This window comes from Oryctolagus cuniculus, chromosome 20, assembly GCF_051225735.1.
Source record: "Oryctolagus cuniculus isolate XC-2025 breed Fujian yellow rabbit chromosome 20, ASM5122573v1, whole genome shotgun sequence".
NCBI lineage: Eukaryota > Metazoa > Chordata > Mammalia > Lagomorpha > Leporidae > Oryctolagus > Oryctolagus cuniculus.
The window spans coordinates 51139876-51144975 of NC_142886.1; the positions used below are offsets into that span (position 1 = coordinate 51139876).

At 66.6% G+C, this 5100-nt stretch overlaps 1 long non-coding RNA gene across 1 annotated transcript; it reads left to right on the forward strand.

The window, feature by feature from the left end:
• Positions 1-1524: 1524 nt before the first annotated feature.
• LOC127487885 (uncharacterized) lies at positions 1525-4230 on the forward strand. The gene is made up of 4 exons (XR_007915154.3): positions 1525-1659; positions 1991-2059; positions 3249-3624; positions 3993-4230. It is a non-coding gene; the product is annotated as an uncharacterized LOC127487885 (long non-coding RNA).
• The last annotated feature ends 870 nt before the right edge of the window (positions 4231-5100 follow it).

The window sequence follows — 5100 nt, forward strand, 5'->3', positions numbered from 1 at the left end:
AATAAAGCAAAATTAAAAGAGAATCAAGCAGTGCCCTGCTTCCTTCCGGCCGCCATGGCTCTGGACTCCCAGGGCAGAGTTCCGGGAGCTGCAGCCGCACCCCTGCCCACTCGGCCTGGGGTCAGCAGCCCTGCCCCTGCCTAGCCCAGCTGTGAGCCAGGCACCTCCTGGGCGCTCCTCACGACCCCAGAGGAAGACCCCCACCTCCCTTTTGTGTGTGGACAGAGAGGTGGCGCTGCTACAGGCCGGGCGAGGGCCCGAACCCTGGGTCTGTGACCACAGTGCCGTGTGGCTGTGACAGCGCACGTGGGCCGGCTGGGCGGCTGCTCTGATCTGCCGGGAGCGCCAGCCCCGGCAAGCCTCCCGCTGCGCGCCGAGGTGCTGTGTTTTGCCTAATGAGGCCTCGGGGCGGGGCTGAGCTGCCTGCCAAGTGCTGTTGACGGGAACTTGGAACCGGCTTCTCTGCTGGAGGCTCTCAGAGCCACGCTCGCCTCCCTCATCCCCGGAGGGGGAATTCGGGGGGGGTGCTGTGGAAGAGGGGCAGGGCTGCAGAAGACTCTGCGGACACGCTGGCCAGTGTCACAGGATGGCGCAGGTGACCACCCAGCGAACGACAGGTGGCGGTTCCAGGCTGAGGGGGCTGGGCCAGAGCCCCACACCTGCTCTGCCGGGATGAAGAACCGGCACTGAAGCTGTGGGTGGTGGGCAGGAGCCCCCCGCCCCGTGGGAGGGACATGGCGAGGGGCTGCAGCCGGCATTGCTGCCCAGCTGCCTCCTGCTGCAGCCTTCCCCGGCACCTTGGCCGCCTGGTGGCCCCCTTGGGGGTCGCGCACCCCCCAGGGAACCCTGGCTCCTGGCATCAGGCCAACCTTGCCTTCCTCAGTGGGTTCGCCACGTGCCATCTGCCTCTGGGGAGAGAGCACTTGGACTCCCGAGATCACACGGGCAGGGCTGGGCCGGGAGGCCCTGCAGCCTGTTCCAGGTGCTTCCTGCCCCGTGGGCAGCAGTGTCCATGCCTGCAGAGTGGCGCCAGGCAGTGCCAGGCAGGAGGCAGGCCTGTGGCCCGGGGAGTTGACTTCCTGGCCCCGCCCCTGAGCAGGGGCACAGGGCCTGCTGGGCTGCCTGGCTCCTACAGTCCTGCTAGAGCAGGATCCAGGCCCCCCTCACTGGGCACTTCCGTGTGCAGGACAGGAGCAGGGTCCAGCCCCCCCACTCGCCACTTCCATGTGCAGGACTGGAGCAGGGTCCAGCCCCCCCCGCACTGGCCACTTCCATGTGCAGGACAGGAGCAGGGTCCAGCCCCCACACTGGCCACTTCCATGTGCAGGACAGGTGCAGGATCCAGGCCCCCCGCACTGGGCACTTCCATGTACAGGACTGGAGCAGGGTCCAGCCCCCCCCCCGCACTGGCCACTTCCATGTGCAGGACAGGAACAGGGTCCCGGCCCCCCCACTGGTCACTTCCATGTGCAGGACAGGAACAGGGTCCCGCCCCCCCGCACTGGCCACTTCCATGTGCAGTGCTCCCTGCAGGAGGGCTGCAGTTGTGGGCAAGTGGAGTGGAGTATGTGTCCCGGAGGCAGCGACGTGCCCCAGGCCCTGGCACCTGCTCCAGAACTCGGGCAGGCTCGAGTCCTGCGTGGTCCCAAGGAGGCCCAGGTCTGCAGGGGCCCTGTGTTCCACTCCTTCCCGGCTACTGAGACCCTCACCTTTCCGTTCCACCTCCAGCTTGCCGTCCTGAGCCCCACCCCGCCTCTGCACCTGCTACAGCTTCAGCCGGGATGCCTTCGATCCCACAGCCTCTGTTCCAGGCGCGGTCCCTGCCCCACCCCGGCTGCGCTGCATGGCCTCCCCAGCCTGGGCCCAGGTCTCCTTGTTCCGGGACTCAGGGCTGGAGAAACAGAGTGGCCTGGTCCCGGGTTCCCCCTCCTGGGGCCACCCCCTGGCTCCTGGCTGCCCAGGACACCCCTCCCTGCCTGGCTTCTCACAGGACAGGGAGTTACACCATGCTGGCGCACTGGCCCTCACTGGAGAGAACGAGGCTCACCGCAAAGCCCAGGTGCGTGCGCCAGAAGTCACAGCTTCACACCGGCGGACGCTCACTGGTAGCTGCCACCCCTGGCACTTGACCTGTGGGCAAGAGCCGGTGCCCGGGGTGGAAGGAGGGATGGCCCTTACCACCAGCTCCGGCGTCCCCCCCCGAGCTCCTGCCCACCCGTCCTGTCCCAGCAGTCACGGGTGCCACCGCCCACTTCCGTGCCTGTCGGCCCGTCTGTCTGCACTGCCCCTGTGGGGGACCCCGCCACTGTGCAAGGGCCAGGCACCCACAGGTGTGCCGGGAGGGGTGAGGAGGGAGCCCAGAGCCTTCTGGTCCCTCTCGTCTTACAGACGGGAAGGCTGTGGTGCGGGCGGGTCAGGGCTGGCCCGAGGACGCTGCAAAGTGGGGCAGCGTCGGGAGCGGCCGGCCAGGCGAGCGACCTGAACTCTGCCTTGCTTGGATCTCAGGTGGGGAGCTGGGTTCCGGCAGGCTCCCAGAGCTGCAGGTACAGGCCAGTTTCAGGCCGGTGTGGGGGACATCCTGAGGTCACGCTGTGTCCTGCAGCCTGCCCTGACCACAGCTCGGGTGTCTGTGAGGGCAGCAGGCATGGGGGCGGGGCGCTGCTCCCCACAGAGGGGCTCTGGGGCAGCAGGACCCTGTCCCCAGCTGTCTCCTTGCTGCATGGGCCCCGAACAGGATTGAGTCAGACCTGAGGTCAGAGGGGCTTGACCAGCAGGGTCCCTGCCCTGAGGTTCAGCTCAGAGCCCTCTCACTGCCCGTCCCCCCTGACTCACTTCTTGGTCCCTGTCCACCTGCGCCCATGTGGACCCCTCTGGGGTGCAGCCTTGCTGGGTCCCAGCCTCGGCTCCCCTCTGCCTGTGGTCTCTGCCCTTTGTCCACGGCCTTGCAGCTGCACATCCCAGCACACCCAGCCCAAGCCTGTCGCTGGCTCTGAGCGCCTGCTCGTTGGGTCCTGGGCCTGGCCTCCTGGACAGCTGCTCACCGAGCCGGGGGCCCCAGGTGTGTGCAGTTCAGTGTGGCCGACGCGGCGATGCTGTCCTTGTCACAGGCCCGCAGCCGTCCCAGCTCCTCCTGGGGAAGGCCCCTCCCCTCCCCCACCACTTTCTGGGGACAAAGGGCCCCGGGGGGAGGGGGTGGGCAGGTGCTGCCCTCTTCATTCCTGAACGCTTTCCTGCTGTTCTCTGGCCAGGGTCCAGCCTGCAGGGCCCTGCCCAGGGACTGGGAAGTTCCAGCAGGGAGAGCCTGCCGGCAGGCAGCAGCCCTGAGCACCCAGCCTGAGCCGGCCGGCGTGTCCTGCGAGCCACAGCTCCTTCCTGCTGGCGGCTTCCGTCCTGCAGCAGCCCTGCCCCAGCCCGGGGCTGCCCCGCCCATGTCCCAGGCTTGGTGACAACAGTGGAGTGGACGTCAAGGGCCCAGGCTTCCTTCAGCCCCTCCTGGCCTCTGCCTCACCCAGCCCCCTTACCCTGCGGCTGCCTGCCCTGGGCCCAGCCCCCTTGCTCCCCAGCCCCAGTCCCTCCTCTCCCTGGACCCAGCTTGCGACCTTCAACCTGGCAGATGGACATGTGGTGAGCAACCCCCCAGGCCAGGCCCCCGCTAGTGTGCTGGTCATTGCTGAGGGTCACTGCTAGGTCTCTTCCTCTCCAGACCCGGGATGCGCTCTGCCCACAGTGGGGGGCTGGACAGCTGGGCGGGGGCCTCTCTCCCTGGCTGGTTGGGCCTGCAGTGGGGAAGGGCCACTGTCTTCATTGTTCCTTCCACAAACCATACCTAGGAGGTCCTGAATTTTGTTAAGGGGGAAAGGACGTTTCTAGAACCACAGCTGGGGTAGGGTGGGGGGCAGCGCTGTGGTGCAATGGGTTAAAGCCCTGGCCTGAAGTGCTGGCATCCCATGTGGGCGCCGGTTCTAGTCCCGGCTGCTCCTCTTCCCATCCAGCTCTCTGCTGTGGCCTGGGAAAGCAGTAGAAGATGGCCCAAGTGCTTGGGCCCCTGCACCCACCTGGGAGACCCGGCAGAAGCTCCTGGCTCCTGGCTTCGGATCGAGGCAGCTCAGGCCGTTGAGGCCAACTGGGGAGTGAACCAGTGGATAGAAGACCTCTCTCTCTGTCTCTATTTCTCTCTGTAACTCTGTCTTTGAAATAAATAAAATAAATCTTTTAAAAAAAATAAAGAAACCGGAACCACAGCTGGGTCACTGGTGGTCTGCAAGTTCAGGTCCCTGGCCAGCAGGCCTTGGTGCTGCTTACGGCAGGAAGGCAGTGTGGCAGCGGGCTCTGAGCACCGTCCAGGATGGGCCCGCGGTCCTGCGTGCTGTGGGCGCCCCTGTGCTCCCGAGCCGCTGCAGGAGGGGCCTCCTCTCCCCACTGCGTTCTCTGCGCCCTGTCTTGATCCACGGGGCCTCCACCGTGCCTGACAGGGACCCGGTCAAACCCACCCCTCCCCCGCCACTTCTCAGTGGGGTTGCAGGGAAGTCAGGGAGGTAAACAGGCCCAGGGCCCAATTCCTGGCTGGAATTCCTGGCTGCAGGAGCAGGCCTGGCGCTAACCGGTCAGGGCTCTGAAGACTTCCTTCCTGCAGATCCTGTTCTGGAGGAGGGAGTGTCTGCCGGAAGAGCCTGGGGACAGAACTGTCACTGCCGGTGGCACCACTGTCCCCACTCTGACCCGGTTTGGCCCTGTCCACCGCCCTGCTCGTCCAGGCTCCCAGACCATTTACTCAAGTGCCTTCCTCACTGGCCGCCCAAGCACAGTGCCCGTCTTGCTGCCCCCACGTGCCCGGGACTGACCCCCGCTCCAGCGCCTCTCCTCCCTCGAGGTCACTGGGGCCGACAGGGCAGGGCCCATGGGGCTGACTCCAGCAGGCGCCAGCAAGAGTTGGATGGAAGGACAGTGGGGTGAGCAGACGGGTGTGCGGGTGCGTGGACAGTGGGGTGAGTGGACGGGTGTGCGGGTGCGTGGACAGTGGGGTGAGCGGACGGGTGTGCGGGTGCATGGACAGTGGGGTGAGCGGATGCCCATGCAGGGACATGGATGGATGGAAGGAGG